The sequence below is a fragment of the Schistocerca piceifrons genome, unplaced genomic scaffold (genome assembly GCF_021461385.2).
Source record: "Schistocerca piceifrons isolate TAMUIC-IGC-003096 unplaced genomic scaffold, iqSchPice1.1 HiC_scaffold_574, whole genome shotgun sequence".
In the NCBI taxonomy this organism is placed as follows: domain Eukaryota; kingdom Metazoa; phylum Arthropoda; class Insecta; order Orthoptera; family Acrididae; genus Schistocerca; species Schistocerca piceifrons.
Genome location: NW_025728815.1, coordinates 209,941 through 223,199, shown reverse-complemented (window position 1 = coordinate 223,199; position 13,259 = coordinate 209,941). Strand labels below are relative to the sequence as shown.

At 48.3% G+C, this 13,259-nt stretch overlaps 13 non-coding genes across 13 annotated transcripts; all 13 read left to right on the top strand.

The window, feature by feature from the left end:
- Window positions 1–2,209: 2,209 nt before the first annotated feature.
- On the top strand, window positions 2,210–2,281 carry Trnat-ugu. The gene has a single exon. It is a non-coding gene; the product is annotated as a tRNA-Thr (tRNA).
- Window positions 2,282–2,527: 246 nt separating this feature from the next.
- On the top strand, window positions 2,528–2,599 carry Trnat-ugu. Its single transcript has one exon. It is a non-coding gene; the product is annotated as a tRNA-Thr (tRNA).
- A 246-nt stretch (window positions 2,600–2,845) lies between these two features.
- Window positions 2,846–2,917, top strand: Trnat-ugu. The gene has a single exon. It is a non-coding gene; the product is annotated as a tRNA-Thr (tRNA).
- Window positions 2,918–3,163: 246 nt separating this feature from the next.
- On the top strand, window positions 3,164–3,235 carry Trnat-ugu. The gene has a single exon. It is a non-coding gene; the product is annotated as a tRNA-Thr (tRNA).
- Window positions 3,236–3,481: 246 nt separating this feature from the next.
- On the top strand, window positions 3,482–3,553 carry Trnat-ugu. The gene has a single exon. It is a non-coding gene; the product is annotated as a tRNA-Thr (tRNA).
- A 5,753-nt stretch (window positions 3,554–9,306) lies between these two features.
- Trnat-ugu lies at window positions 9,307–9,378 on the top strand. Its single transcript has one exon. It is a non-coding gene; the product is annotated as a tRNA-Thr (tRNA).
- A 246-nt stretch (window positions 9,379–9,624) lies between these two features.
- Trnat-ugu lies at window positions 9,625–9,696 on the top strand. The gene has a single exon. It is a non-coding gene; the product is annotated as a tRNA-Thr (tRNA).
- Window positions 9,697–9,942: 246 nt separating this feature from the next.
- Trnat-ugu lies at window positions 9,943–10,014 on the top strand. Its single transcript has one exon. It is a non-coding gene; the product is annotated as a tRNA-Thr (tRNA).
- Window positions 10,015–10,260: 246 nt separating this feature from the next.
- Trnat-ugu lies at window positions 10,261–10,332 on the top strand. Its single transcript has one exon. It is a non-coding gene; the product is annotated as a tRNA-Thr (tRNA).
- Window positions 10,333–10,578: 246 nt separating this feature from the next.
- Trnat-ugu lies at window positions 10,579–10,650 on the top strand. The gene has a single exon. It is a non-coding gene; the product is annotated as a tRNA-Thr (tRNA).
- A 246-nt stretch (window positions 10,651–10,896) lies between these two features.
- Window positions 10,897–10,968, top strand: Trnat-ugu. The gene has a single exon. It is a non-coding gene; the product is annotated as a tRNA-Thr (tRNA).
- A 246-nt stretch (window positions 10,969–11,214) lies between these two features.
- Window positions 11,215–11,286, top strand: Trnat-ugu. Its single transcript has one exon. It is a non-coding gene; the product is annotated as a tRNA-Thr (tRNA).
- A 246-nt stretch (window positions 11,287–11,532) lies between these two features.
- Window positions 11,533–11,604, top strand: Trnat-ugu. Its single transcript has one exon. It is a non-coding gene; the product is annotated as a tRNA-Thr (tRNA).
- The last annotated feature ends 1,655 nt before the right edge of the window (window positions 11,605–13,259 follow it).

Here is a 13,259-nt window from a genome sequence, read left to right as displayed (position 1 = left end):
ACATTGTGCCTTTGCCTTCCTTGATTTTTATAAGGCTTTTGATCACGTCAGTCATGTGTTTTTAGATCGTGTTTTAGGTACAATAGGTTTTAACGCTTCATCACGTGGTGTTCTTGGCAATTTGTACAGGGGAATAACAGCTCGGGTGTCAGTCAATGGGCAGCTGACGCCGCCCATTGCTATCCGCCGCGGAGTGCCTCAGGGTAGTCCGCTCTCTATGTCTTTATTCGTTTTGTCCCTGGAACCGCTGCTTCGGACTATTGCTCTCAAGCTTCAGGGTATGTCCCTCTCTGGTGGGAAGCTCTCGGTTAAGGCATATGCGGATGATGTCGTTGTTCTCCTCCGTCAACGAGATGATATCCCGTTGTTGAAAGGGGCAGTTGATGCATACTGTCTTGTCTCTGGAGCGCGTCTCAATCAGGGTAAATGTAAGTTCCTTGATATTCGAGGATTTCGCGATGCTGACGTCCCTTGGGCCACTTTTGTCGATCGCCATACGTCCTTGGGGATTATCATTGATCGGTGTCCTCTAAAAATGGCGGCTCTCAATTGGAAATCTGTCACCGAGAAGATACAGGGGGCTCTGATGGTCCATGAGCAGCGCTCTGCTACCATTTTGCAAAAAGTCAGAATTTTAGACACCTACGTCCTATGTAAAGCTTATTATGTTGCTCAGCTGTTCCCACTTCCCATGATGGTGGCGAAAAGGTTGCGCCAATTGTCAAGCAGGTTTATATGGAAGGGCCATCTATTCAAGTTACGTTACGAGGTAATGACGAAACCGCGTCTCTCCGGAGGCTTGGGCCTCTCTGACATTACTCGCAAGGCGTCTGCTTTGTACGTCCGCCGAACGAATCTAATTGTTACGCAAGAAGTGACTTCAATTACATCCAGGCTTTTTACTGTTGTGCGTCCGGCGAGCCTTGCTCCACCTGTCGATGTCGGACGCCTAAATTTTAAGTTGAAACACATTCGGGAATTTTACATTGCGGTGAGTTACCTCGGTGACGTCTTCTTGCGGCGACCGGTGCCAACGACCAAGAGCTTGATTGCCCGCTGGGAGGGGCTGGCCAGTCCCAATCCAATAGAACTGGCGTCTCCATCCGTGTCCTGGAGGAACGTCTGGAAGAACGTTAGTCTGCCGATCCACTCTATGGCCGTGGCGTCCACGTGGTATAGGGTAATAAATAATTTGGTTCCCACCAATGTACGACTGCACCGTATTGGTCTTTCTGACACGGACACCTGTACTCGGTGTGGTCTCCTGGATACCCTTGAACATCGATTCACCTGCTGTGGGCACCTTGCTAATTGGCGTTGGCTCAGGAAACAACTTGCTTTTGTCACTAGGTCTGCTGAAGCCGCTTATACTATTGACATCATCGTCCGGCCCGATTCTTCCTTTTTTCCGCGGACGAAGCTCCATACCGTCATGTGGTTGATTGGCCATTTCGTACATTTTGTCAACAGTTGTCATGAAGAGGATGGACACCTAGCGTTTCGGCAGTACATGCTTACTGCTTACTGGCAGCGCTTGCGATTGCCAGGCCTCCGAGATGATTTTGCCAATATGCTTAGCCTGACATTTGAAAGAGAGGGTGTTGGCTAAGGTCACCTGTGTGAGCCATTTTCTTTTATACTGTTTCTGAATTTGCCGCCTTTATGTATGTTTCTTCTCTACACCAGGACTGAAGTTTTCGTGTTTTAACCTTTATTTCAGTAAGCAGTCTACATTATATAGTCATGTTTTACGATTTTAATTTCAGTACTGTACTTCTTTTGAAGTGGCTGTGTGGTGGATATTCTTTAATATTTTTTTTCAATAGATATATTCGTTCGAGTGGTGGAGTGTCTGCTTCAAAAAAAAAAAAAAAAAAGTGGTTAAAAAAAAAAAAAAAAAAAAAAGGGGCAGAGCACTGGTCTTGTAAACCAGGGGTCGTGAGTTCGATTCTCACAGGGGGCAGCACAATTTTAAATGGGCCAATGTAATGCTTTGAACCGAAAATTTCAAAATAGCGTGTCTTTTCGGGCCTGAGCCAAGATCACAGATGACGATAGACGAAAGACGGCAGCACCCGTCAGTCATCGCTGTCGACCTCAGTGGTAGCGAATTGTTGTGGCAGAGTAAATCTTTGTACGCATTTTCAGGACTCTGAAATGTATTTTTCTCGAGCGCTGTAGCGATCGCAAAGAGGTGTAAGCTGTAGCAGCCTCCTTAGCTCAGGGGCAGAGCACTGGTCTTGTAAACCAGGGGTCGTGAGTTCGATTCTCACAGGGGGCAGCACAATTTTAAATGGGCCAATGTAATGCTTAGAACCGAAAATTTCAAAATAGCGTGTCTTTTCGGGCCTGAGCCAAGATCACAGATGACGATAGACGAAAGACGGCAGCACCCGTCAGTCATCGCTGTGGACCTCAGTGGTAGCGAATTGTTGTGGCAGAGTAAATCTTTGTACGCATTTTCAGGACTCTGAAATGTATTTTTCTCGAGGGCTGTAGCGATCGCAAAGAGGTGTAAGCTGTAGCAGCCTCCTTAGCTCAGGGGCAGAGCACTGGTCTTGTAAACCAGGGGTCGTGAGTTCGATTCTCACAGGGGGCAGCACAATTTTAAATGGGCCAATGTAATGCTTTGAACCGAAAATTTCAAAATAGCGTGTCTTTTCGGGCCTGAGCCAAGATCACAGATGACGATAGACGAAAGACGGCAGCACCCGTCAGTCATCGCTGTGGACCTCAGTGGTAGCGAATTGTTGTGGCAGAGTAAATCTTTGTACGCATTTTCAGGACTCTGAAATGTATTTTTCTCGAGGGCTGTAGCGATCGCAAAGAGGTGTAAGCTGTAGCAGCCTCCTTAGCTCAGGGGCAGAGCACTGGTATTGTAAACCAGGGGTCGTGAGTTCGATTCTCACAGGGGGCAGCACATTTTTAAATGGGCCAATGTAATGCTTTGAACCGAAAATTTCAAAATAGCGTGTCTTTTCGGGCCTGAGCCAAGATCACAGATGACGATAGACGAAAGACGGCAGCACCCGTCAGTCATCGCTGTGGACCTCAGTGGTAGCGAATTGTTGTGGCAGAGTAAATCTTTGTACGCATTTTCAGGACTCTGAAATGTATTTTTCTCGAGGGCTGTAGCGATCGCAAAGAGGTGTAAGCTGTAGCAGCCTCCTTAGCTCAGGGGCAGAGCACTGGTCTTGTAAACCAGGGGTCGTGAGTTCGATTCTCACAGGGGGCAGCACAATTTTAAATGGGCCAATGTAATGCTTTGAACCGAAAATTTCAAAACAGCGTGTCTTTTCGGGCCTGAGCCAAGATCACAGATGACGATAGACGAAAGACGGCAGCACCCGTCAGTCATCGCTGTGGACCTCAGTGGTAGCGAATTGTTGTGGCAGAGTAAATCTTTGTACGCATTTTCAGGACTCTGAAATGTGTTTTTCTCGAGGGCTGTAGCGATCGCAAAGAGGTGTAAGCTGTAGCAGCCTCCTTAGCTCAGGGGCAGAGCACTGGTCTTGTAAACCAGGGGTCGTGAGTTCGATTCTCACAGGGGGCAGCACAATTTTAAATGGGCCAATGTAATGCTTTGAACCGAAAATTTCAAAATAGCGTGTCTTTTCGGGCCTGAGCCAAGATCACAGATGACGATAGACGAAAGACGGCAGCATCCGTCAGTCATCGCTGTGGACCTCAGTGGTAGCGAATTGTTGTGGCAGAGTAAATCTTTGTACGCATTTTCAGGACTCTGAAATGTATTTTTCTCGAGGGCTGTAGCGATCGCAAAGAGGTGTAAGCTGTAGCAGCCCCCTTAGCTCAGGGGCAGTTCCGCTTTAGACGCCGTGCAGTGTGGACGTGCCTAGTCTTCCGCTCCGCCGTAGCGTTACGTATAGTGGACTATCGTTTTTGTTTACGTGTTGTGTTGCAACTTCTGTGAGTGTTTCTCCGTCGTTGTTTCGTACCTTGTGTTACTTTCTGTCCTTATTTCAGTGTTTTTTTGTGTAGCGGTTTCGACCGCATATTTTGAAAATGTCGTCCCAGGTTATTCCTCGTCAGGCTACAGTTAGTTTTGCTTTTGACAAGTCAACCCGCCATGTGCAACCTAGTTCTCTTGAGATTCATGATTGGTTGGTAGATACCTTTGGTGTTCATTCGGATCAGGTGCACACTGCTTATTTTGATACCGAACTGTATGTTTTCTTTGTTAAGTTTATGGACCCACTTCAGGTTGATAAAATTCTTTCTAAATACGGTCATCAAGTTCTCTTTCGGCATCGGGATGATTCTGTAAGTACCGTGCTGCTTTCCAATGCTTCCATTACGTACACCAGTGTTCGTGTTTACAACCTTCCACCGGAGGTGGATAATGTCTATCTTAAGGAGGGTCTACAGAAGTATGGTGATATAAAGAGCATTCGCCTTGAACGCTGGTCAAGCCAACATCGCCTGCAATGTTACAGTGGTATTCGTTCAGTCGAAATGCACGTTAAGCAGAATATTCCATCTCACCTGCAGATCGGTGGATATCATGTCCATGTAACATATAGTGGTCAGGTTGGCACCTGTTTTTTGTGCAATGAAAGTGGTCACGTGCGTACCGACTGTCCGCGGAGAGTTTTTGTTTTAAAAAATTCTCTCGAACAGCGTCGCAAGTTAACGGTCGCTGACCTCGTTGCAGGTGGTTCTGCTCTTGGTGTAGCACAGTCCAGTGGTAGTAGCGCCCCGCCACAGGTTTTGCGCAACCCTGACACAGAATTTCCTCCTTTGCGTGCTAAATCTGATGTTGTTCCGTCTGTCCCTCAGGTGGGTGTGCCACTTTTGAATAATAAGAGGCGTCGCCCACACGATGGAAATAGTACGGATGAGGATCTCCCTGAGATGCCCCAGTCCGAGCGACCGGCATCCTCCGAGCCACTGTGTACTGTAGCTGCTCCCTGCCCTCCTGAGGTAGCGGTTCCGGTAGCGGCTGCTGGCGCCCCTCCGGCCTCCGACGCTGCTTCTCTTGAGTCGGGTCGTCGGTCGGGCCTGTTGGCGCCGTCTTCCGAACCGACTTCGATGTCACAACAAGTGGAGCCGCGACAACTTCCTGCTTCGCTGCCCCATACCTCTGCCAGCGGAGCTGCTCCGCTTCCTTCCAACTCTGCGGCCTCGGACCTTCCTGCTCACGTTTCGCCTCCGTGCAGTCCATGTTTGCCGGAAGCTAGTGCAGGTGTTGACCATTCCGTTTTGTCGGATGTTTCCCCCGCGACCCCGGATCCCGCATGTGGACCGGCGCGGGTGGTGTCGGATACAGAACTTGACCCTCCTACGTCACCGGCGGCTGAAGCTTCCTTGCCCGTCAGCCGACGCAAGTTACGCGTTCAGCCGAACGTTAATGCTGTTCGTAAAAAACCGAAGCGTAAGGGATCCGCGGAACGGGGTACCAGTCCCCCTCCCTCGGATGCCTCCGTCTCCCCTGCTATGGACTGTGACGTTGGTGCGTCGGTGTAGGTGATTTCCTTTCTCGCTTTTCTCTCTATGGTTCAAGCATACACCTTTCTTACCTTAAATCTTAACCGTATTGAGTCCGACGTTCGCATTGCCTCTTTGCGGCAGTTTATTTACGACGCCTGTGCGGACGTAGTGTTCTTGCAGGAAGTGTTGTTTTCTGATCTCTCTCTACCTGGATTTCAAACTGTTTTTAATGTCGCGCCGGAATATTCAACAGGAACTGCTCTTTTCTTTCGAGAGGGCATTCCTATTACTGACATTGAATTCCTTGACTCTGGCCGTGGGATTGGTTGTCGTCTTTTTGATCTCCGCCTCGTTGTTTTGTATGCCCCCTCTGGTTCGTGTCACACTGTGGCTCGCTCGCGCTTTTATAAAGAAGAGCTTATTTATCTTTTGCGCCAGAGTCCTCGGAGTCTCCTGCTCGGAGGCGATTTTAATTGTGTTTTACGCCCTGAAGACCAGTCCCCCAATTTTAATTATTGCCGTGATTTACATGACTTAGTTCGTACGATGCATCTGCGTGATGTTTGGGAACACAAATATCCAACCCTGGTGAAATATACGTTTTTTACCGCGTCCTCATGCAGTAGACTCGACAGATTCTATTTATCTGATTTTTTATGTGATAAAATTCTTTCTGTCGATGTTATTCCTACTAGTTTTTCTGACCATTGTGCTTTTACTGCAACTGTAAATCTTAGTCACCAACCTGCAAAACTTTATCGTTCCCAGTGGATGTTAAATGTTTCCCACCTTGCCGACAGTGCTATAGATGATGTTATAAGTGCCGTGTGGGAGCGATGTCTTCGCTCTGTTCCGCGTTACCCCTCCTTGCTGGTTTGGTGGACTGCGTTTGCCAAGCCCAAGATTCGTCAGACTTTGATTTTTTACTGTGCTGCAAGGGCGCGTGATTTTAAGAACACGTATGAATATTACTACTCTGTCCTGCGTGAACTATATGACGCGGCGGGTACCTCTCCTCTGCGGATCCATGATGTTCGTCGTATTAAAGCCAAGCTCTTGAGCCTTAAACGACGACAGATGGATGGTCTGCGAGTTAAGTCGAAACCTCACTCTCTTGTTGAAGGTGAGCTGACATCCTTGTACCACCTGCTAAGGCATCAGACTCGTCGTCGTCGCTCCTTCATCTCTTCTCTTACGGTGGATGATGGGCGACAGCTTATTGCACAGGAGGAAATGGTTCGTGCTCTTCCCCAATATTACACTAGTCTATATTCTGCCGATGATTCTGGTGAGTCTCTTTCGGAAGATGTCATTGGGGATCTAACTGCGACGATCGCGCCTGACGCGAACGGCGAATTTCTCCGGGAGTTCCAGGTAGATGAGGTTTTCGATTTTATTGCTCGCTCTCCGTCCAGTAAATCGCCGGGTCCAGACGGCCTGCCTAAAGAATTTTATCTCCGTTTTTGGCCTCTTTTGGGTGGCATTTTTACGCAGATTTTAAATGAGATTGTCAGGGGGATGGATGTGCCTGCCGATTTTAAAGTAGGGAAAATTGTTTTAATTCCGAAGTCTTCTGGTCGTTTATCTGCTGCCAATCTTCGTCCGCTCACATTGCTGAATTTTGACTACAAGACAGCTGCTAGAGCGCTCAATAGCCGGTTGTCCTCTCTGCTTCGGGGTGTGATTGGTGCACATCAATGTTGTTTTCATGATAGATCTATTCTGACACCAGTAGCCGAATATCGGGATGTTGTCTCGGTTGCGGCGGTTACAAACGTACATTGTGCCTTTGCCTTCCTTGATTTTCATAAGGCTTTTGATCACGTCAGTCATGTGTTTTTAGATCGTGTTTTAGGTACAATAGGTTTTAACGCTTCATCACGTGGTGTTCTTGGCAATTTGTATAGGGGAATAACAGCTCGGGTGTCAGTCAATGGGCAGCTGACGCCGCCCATTGCTATCCGCCGCGGAGTGCCTCAGGGTAGTCCGCTCTCTATGTCTTTATTCGTATTGTCCCTGGAACCGCTGCTTCGGACTATTGCTCTCAAGCTTCAGGGTATGTCCCTCTCTGGTGGGAAGCTCTCGGTTAAGGCATATGCGGATGATGTCGTTGTTCTCCTCCGTCAACGTGATGATATCCCGTTGTTGAAAGGGGCAGTTGATGCATACTGTCGTGTCTCTGGAGCGCGTCTCAATCAGGGTAAATGTAAGTTCCTTGATATTCGAGGATTTCGCGATGCTGACGTCCCTTGGGCCACTGTTGTCGATCGCCATACGTCCTTGGGGATTATCATTGATCGGTGTCCTCTAAAAATGGCGGCTCTCAATTGGAAATCGGTCACCGAGAAGATACAGGGGGCTCTGATGGTCCATGAGCAGCGCTCTGCTACCATTTTGCAAAAAGTCAGAATTTTAGACACCTACGTTCTATGTAAAGCTTATTATGTTGCTCAGCTGTTCCCACTTCCCATGATGGTGGCGAAAAGGTTGCGCCAATTGTCTAGCAGGTTTATATGGAAGGGCCATCTATTCAAGTTACGTTACGAGGTAATGACGAAACCGCGTATCTCCGGAGGCTTGGGCCTCTCTGACATTACTCGCAAGGCGTCTGCTTTGTACGTCCGCCGAACGACTCTTATTGTTACGCAAGAAGTGACTTCAATTACATCCAGGCTTTTTACTGTTGTGCGTCCGGCGAGCCTTGCTCCACCTGTCGATGTCGGACGCCTAAATTTTAAGTTGAAACACATTCGGGATTTTTACATTGCGGTGAGTTATCTCGGTGACGTCTTCTTGCGGCGACCGGTGCCAACGACCAAGGGCTTGATTGCCCGCTGGGAGGGGCTGGCCGGTCCCAATCCAATAGAACTGGCGTCTCCATCTGTGTCCTGGAGGAACGTCTGGAAGAATGTTAGTCTGCCGATCCACTCTATGGCCGTGGCGTCCACGTGGTATAGGGTAATAAATAATTTGGTTCCCACCAATGTACGACTGCACCGTATTGGTCTTTCTGACACGGACACCTGTACTCGGTGTGGTCTCGTGGATACCCTTGAACATCGATTCACCTGCTGTGGGCACCTTGCTAATTGGCGTTGGCTCAGGAAACAACTTGCCTTTGTCACTAGGTCTGCTGAAGCCGCTTATACTATTGACATCATCGTCCGGCCCGATTCTTCCTTTTTTCCGCGAACGAAGCTCCATACCGTCATGTGGTTGATTGGCCATTTCGTACATTTTGTCAACAGTTGTCATGAAGAGGATGGACACCTAGCGTTTCGGCAGTACATGCTTACTGGCAGCGCTTGCGATTGCCAGGCCTCCGAGATGATTTTGCCAATATGCTTAGCCTGACATTTGAAAGAGAGGGTGTTGGCTGAGGTCACATGTGTGAGCCATTTTCTTTTATACTGTTTCTGGATTTGCCGCCTTTATGTATGTTTCTTCTCTACACGAGGACTGAAGTTTTCGTGTTTCTTTTTTTAAATCTTTATTTCACAAAGCAGTAATAAAAAAAAAATATAATTTTCTAAAAAAAAAAAAAAAAAAAAAAAGGGGCAGAGCACTGGTCTTGTAAACCAGGGGTCGTGAGTTCGATTCTCACAGGGGGCAGCACAATTTTAAATGGGCCAATGTAATGCTTTGAACCGAAAATTTCAAAATAGCGTGTCTTTTCGGGCCTGAGCCAAGATCACAGATGACGATAGACGAGAGACGGCAGCACCCGTCAGTCATCGCTGTGGACCTCAGTGGTAGCGAATTGTTGTGGCAGAGTAAATCTTTGTACGCATTTTCAGGACTCTGAAATGTATTTTTCTCGAGGGCTGTAGCGATCGCAAAGAGGTGTAAGCTGTAGCAGCCCCCTTAGCTCAGGGGCAGAGCACTGGTCTTGTAAACCAGGGGTCGTGAGTTCGATTCTCACAGGGGGCAGCACAATTTTAAATGGGCCAATGTAATGCTTTGAACCGAAAATTTCAAAATAGCGTGTCTTTTCGGGCCTGAGCCAAGATCACAGATGACGATAGACGAAAGACGGCAGCACCCGTCAGTCATCGCTGTGGACCTCAGTGGTAGCGAATTGTTGTGGCAGAGTAAATCTTTGTACGCATTTTCAGGACTCTGAAATGTATTTTTCTCGAGGGCTGTAGCGATCGCAAATAGGTGTAAGCTGTAGCAGCCTCCTTAGCTCAGGGGCAGAGCACTGGTCTTGTAAACCAGGGGTCGTGAGTTCGATTCTCACAGGGGGCAGCACAATTTTAAATGGGCCAATGTAATGCTTTGAACCGAAAATTTCAAAATAGCGTGTCTTTTCGGGCCTGAGCCAAGATCACAGATGACGATAGACGAAAGACGGCAGCACCCGTCAGTCATCGCTGTGGACCTCAGTGGTAGCGAATTGTTGTGGCAGAGTAAATCTTTGTACGCATTTTCAGGACTCTGAAATGTATTTTTCTCGAGGGCTGTAGCGATCGCAAAGAGGTGTAAGCTGTAGCAGCCTCCTTAGCTCAGGGGCAGAGCACTGGTCTTGTAAACCAGGGGTCGTGAGTTCGATTCTCACAGGGGGCAGCACAATTTTAAATGGGCCAATGTAATGCTTTGAACCGAAAATTTCAAAATAGCGTGTCTTTTCGGGCCTGAGCCAAGATCACAGATGACGATAGACGAAAGACGGCAGCACCCCTCAGTCATCGCTGTGGACCTCAGTGGTAGCGAATTGTTGTGGCAGAGTAAATCTTTGTACGCATTTTCAGGACTCTGAAATGTATTTTTCTCGAGGGCTGTAGCGATCGCAAAGAGGTGTAAGCTGTAGCAGCCTCCTTAGCTCAGGGGCAGAGCACTGGTCTTGTAAACCAGGGGTCGTGAGTTCGATTCTCACAGGGGGCAGCACAATTTTAAATGGGCCAATGTAATGCTTTGAACCGAAAATTTCAAAATAGCGTGTCTTTTCGGGCCTGAGCCAAGATCACAGATGACGATAGACGAAAGACGGCAGCACCCGTCAGTCATCGCTGTGGACCTCAGTGGTAGCGAATTATTGTGGCAGAGTAAATCTTTGTACGCATTTTCAGGACTCTGAAATGTATTTTTCTCGAGGGCTGTAGCGATCGCAAAGAGGTGTAAGCTGTAGCAGCCTCCTTAGCTCAGGGGCAGAGCACTGGTCTTGTAAACCAGGGGTCGTGAGTTCGATTCTCACAGGGGGCAGCACAATTTTAAATGGGCCAATGTAATGCTTTGAACCGAAAATTTCAAAATAGCGTGTCTTTTCGGGCCTGAGCCAAGATCACAGATGACGATAGACGAAAGACGGCAGCACCCGTCAGTCATCGCTGTGGACCTCAGTGGTAGCGAATTGTTGTGGCAGAGTAAATCTTTGTACGCATTTTCAGGACTCTGAAATGTATTCTTCTCGAGGGCTGTAGCGATCGCAAAGAGGTGTAAGCTGTAGCAGCCTCCTTAGCTCAGGGGCAGAGCACTGGTCTTGTAAACCAGGGGTCGTGAGTTCGATTCTCACAGGGGGCAGCACAATTTTAAATGGGCCAATGTAATGCTTTGAACCGAAAATTTCAAAATAGCGTGTCTTTTCGGTCCTGAGCCAAGATCACAGATGACGATAGACGAAAGACGGCAGCAGCCGTCAGTCATCGCTGTGGACCTCAGTGGTAGCGAATTGTTGTGGCAGAGTAAATCTTTGTACGCATTTTCAGGACTCTGAAATGTATTTTTCTCGAGGGCTGTAGCGATCGCAAAGAGGTGTAAGCTGTAGCAGCCTCCTTAGCTCAGGGGCAGAGCACTGGTCTTGTAAACCAGGGGTCGTGAGTTCGATTCTCACAGGGGGCAGCACAATTTTAAATGGGCCAATGTAATGCTTTGAACCGAAAATTTCAAAATAGCGTGTCTTTTCGGGCCTGAGCCAAGATCACAGATGACGATAGACGAAAGACGGCAGCACCCGTCAGTCATCGCTGTGGACCTCAGTGGTAGCGAATTGTTGTGGCAGAGTAAATCTTTGTACGCATTTTCAGGACTCTGAAATGTATTTTTCTCGAGGGCTGTAGCGATCGCAAAGAGGTGTAAGCTGTAGCAGCCTCCTTAGCTCAGGGGCAGAGCACTGGTCTTGTAAACCAGGGATCGTGAGTTCGATTCTCACAGGGGGCAGCACAATTTTAAATGGGCCAATGTAATGCTTTGAACCGAAAATTTCAAAATAGCGTGTCTTTTCGGGCCTGAGCCAAGATCACAGATGACGATAGACGAAAGACGGCAGCACCCGTCAGTCATCGCTGTGGACCTCAGTGGTAGCGAATTGTTGTGGCAGAGTAAATCTTTGTACGCATTTTCAGGACTCTGAAATGTATTTTTCTCGAGGGCTGTAGCGATCGCAAAGAGGTGTAAGCTGTAGCAGCCTCCTTAGCTCAGGGGCAGTTCCGCTTTAGACGCCGTGCAGTGTGGACGTGCCTAGTCTTCCGCTCCGCCGTAGCGTTACGTATAGTGGACTATCGTTTTTGTTACGTGTTGTGTTGCAACTTCTGAGAGTATTTCTCCGTCGTTGTTTCGTACCTTGTGTTACTTTCTGTCCTTATTTCAGTGTTTTTTGTGTAGCGGTTTCGACCGCATATTTTATAAATGTCGTCCCAGGTTATTCCTCGTCAGGCTACAGTTAGTTTTGCTTTTGACAAGTCAACCCGCCATGTGCAACCTAGTTCTCTTGAGATTCATGATTGGTTGGTAGATACCTTTGGTGTTCATTCGGATCAGGTGCACACTGCTTATTTTGATACCGAACTGTATGTTTTCTTTGTTAAGTTTATGGACCCACTTCAGGTTGATAAAATTCTTTCTAAATATGGTCATCAAGTTCTCTTTCGGCATCGGGATGATTCTGTAAGTACCGTGCTGCTTTCCAATGCTTCCATCACGTATACCAATGTTCGTGTTTACAACCTTCCACCGGAGGTGGATAATGTCTGTCTTAAGGAGGGTCTACAGAAGTATGGTGATGTAAAGAGCATTCGCCTTGAACGCTGGTCAAGCCAACATCGCCTGCAATGTTACAGTGGTATTCGTTCAGTCGAAATGCACGTTAAGCAGAATATTCCATCTCACCTGCAGATCGGTGGATATCGTGTCCATGTAACATATAGTGGTCAGGTTGGCACCTGTTTTTTGTGCAATGAAAGTGGTCACGTGCGTACCGACTGTCCGCGGAGAGTTTTTGTTTTAAAAAATTCTCTCGAACAGCGTCGCAAGTTAACGGTCGCTGACCTCGTTGCAGGTGGTTCTGCTCTTGGTGTAGCACAGTCCAGTGGTAGTAGCGCCCCGCCACAGGTTTTGCGCACCCCTGATACAGAATTTCCTCCTTTGCGTGCTAAATCTGATGTTGTTCCGTCTGTCCCTCAGGTGGGTGTGCCACTTTTGAATAATAAGAGGCGTCGCCCACACGATGGAAATAGTACGGATGAGGATCTCCCTGAGATGCCCCAGTCCGAGCGACCGGCATCCTCCGAGCCACTGTGTACTGTAGCTGCTCCCTGCCCTCCTGAGGTAGCGGTTCCGGTGGCGGCTGCTGGCGCCCCTCCGGCCTCCGACGCAGCTTCTCTCGAGTCGGGTCGTCGGTCGGGCCTGTTGGCGCCGTCTTCCGAACCGACTTCGATGTCACAACAAGTGGAGCCGCGACAACTTCCTGCTTCGCTGCCCCATACCTCTGCCAGCGGAGCTGCTCCGCTTCTTTCCAACTCTGCGGCCTCGGACCTTCCTGCTCACGTTTCGCCTCCGTGCAGTCCATGTTTGCCGGAAGCTAGTGCAGGTGTTGA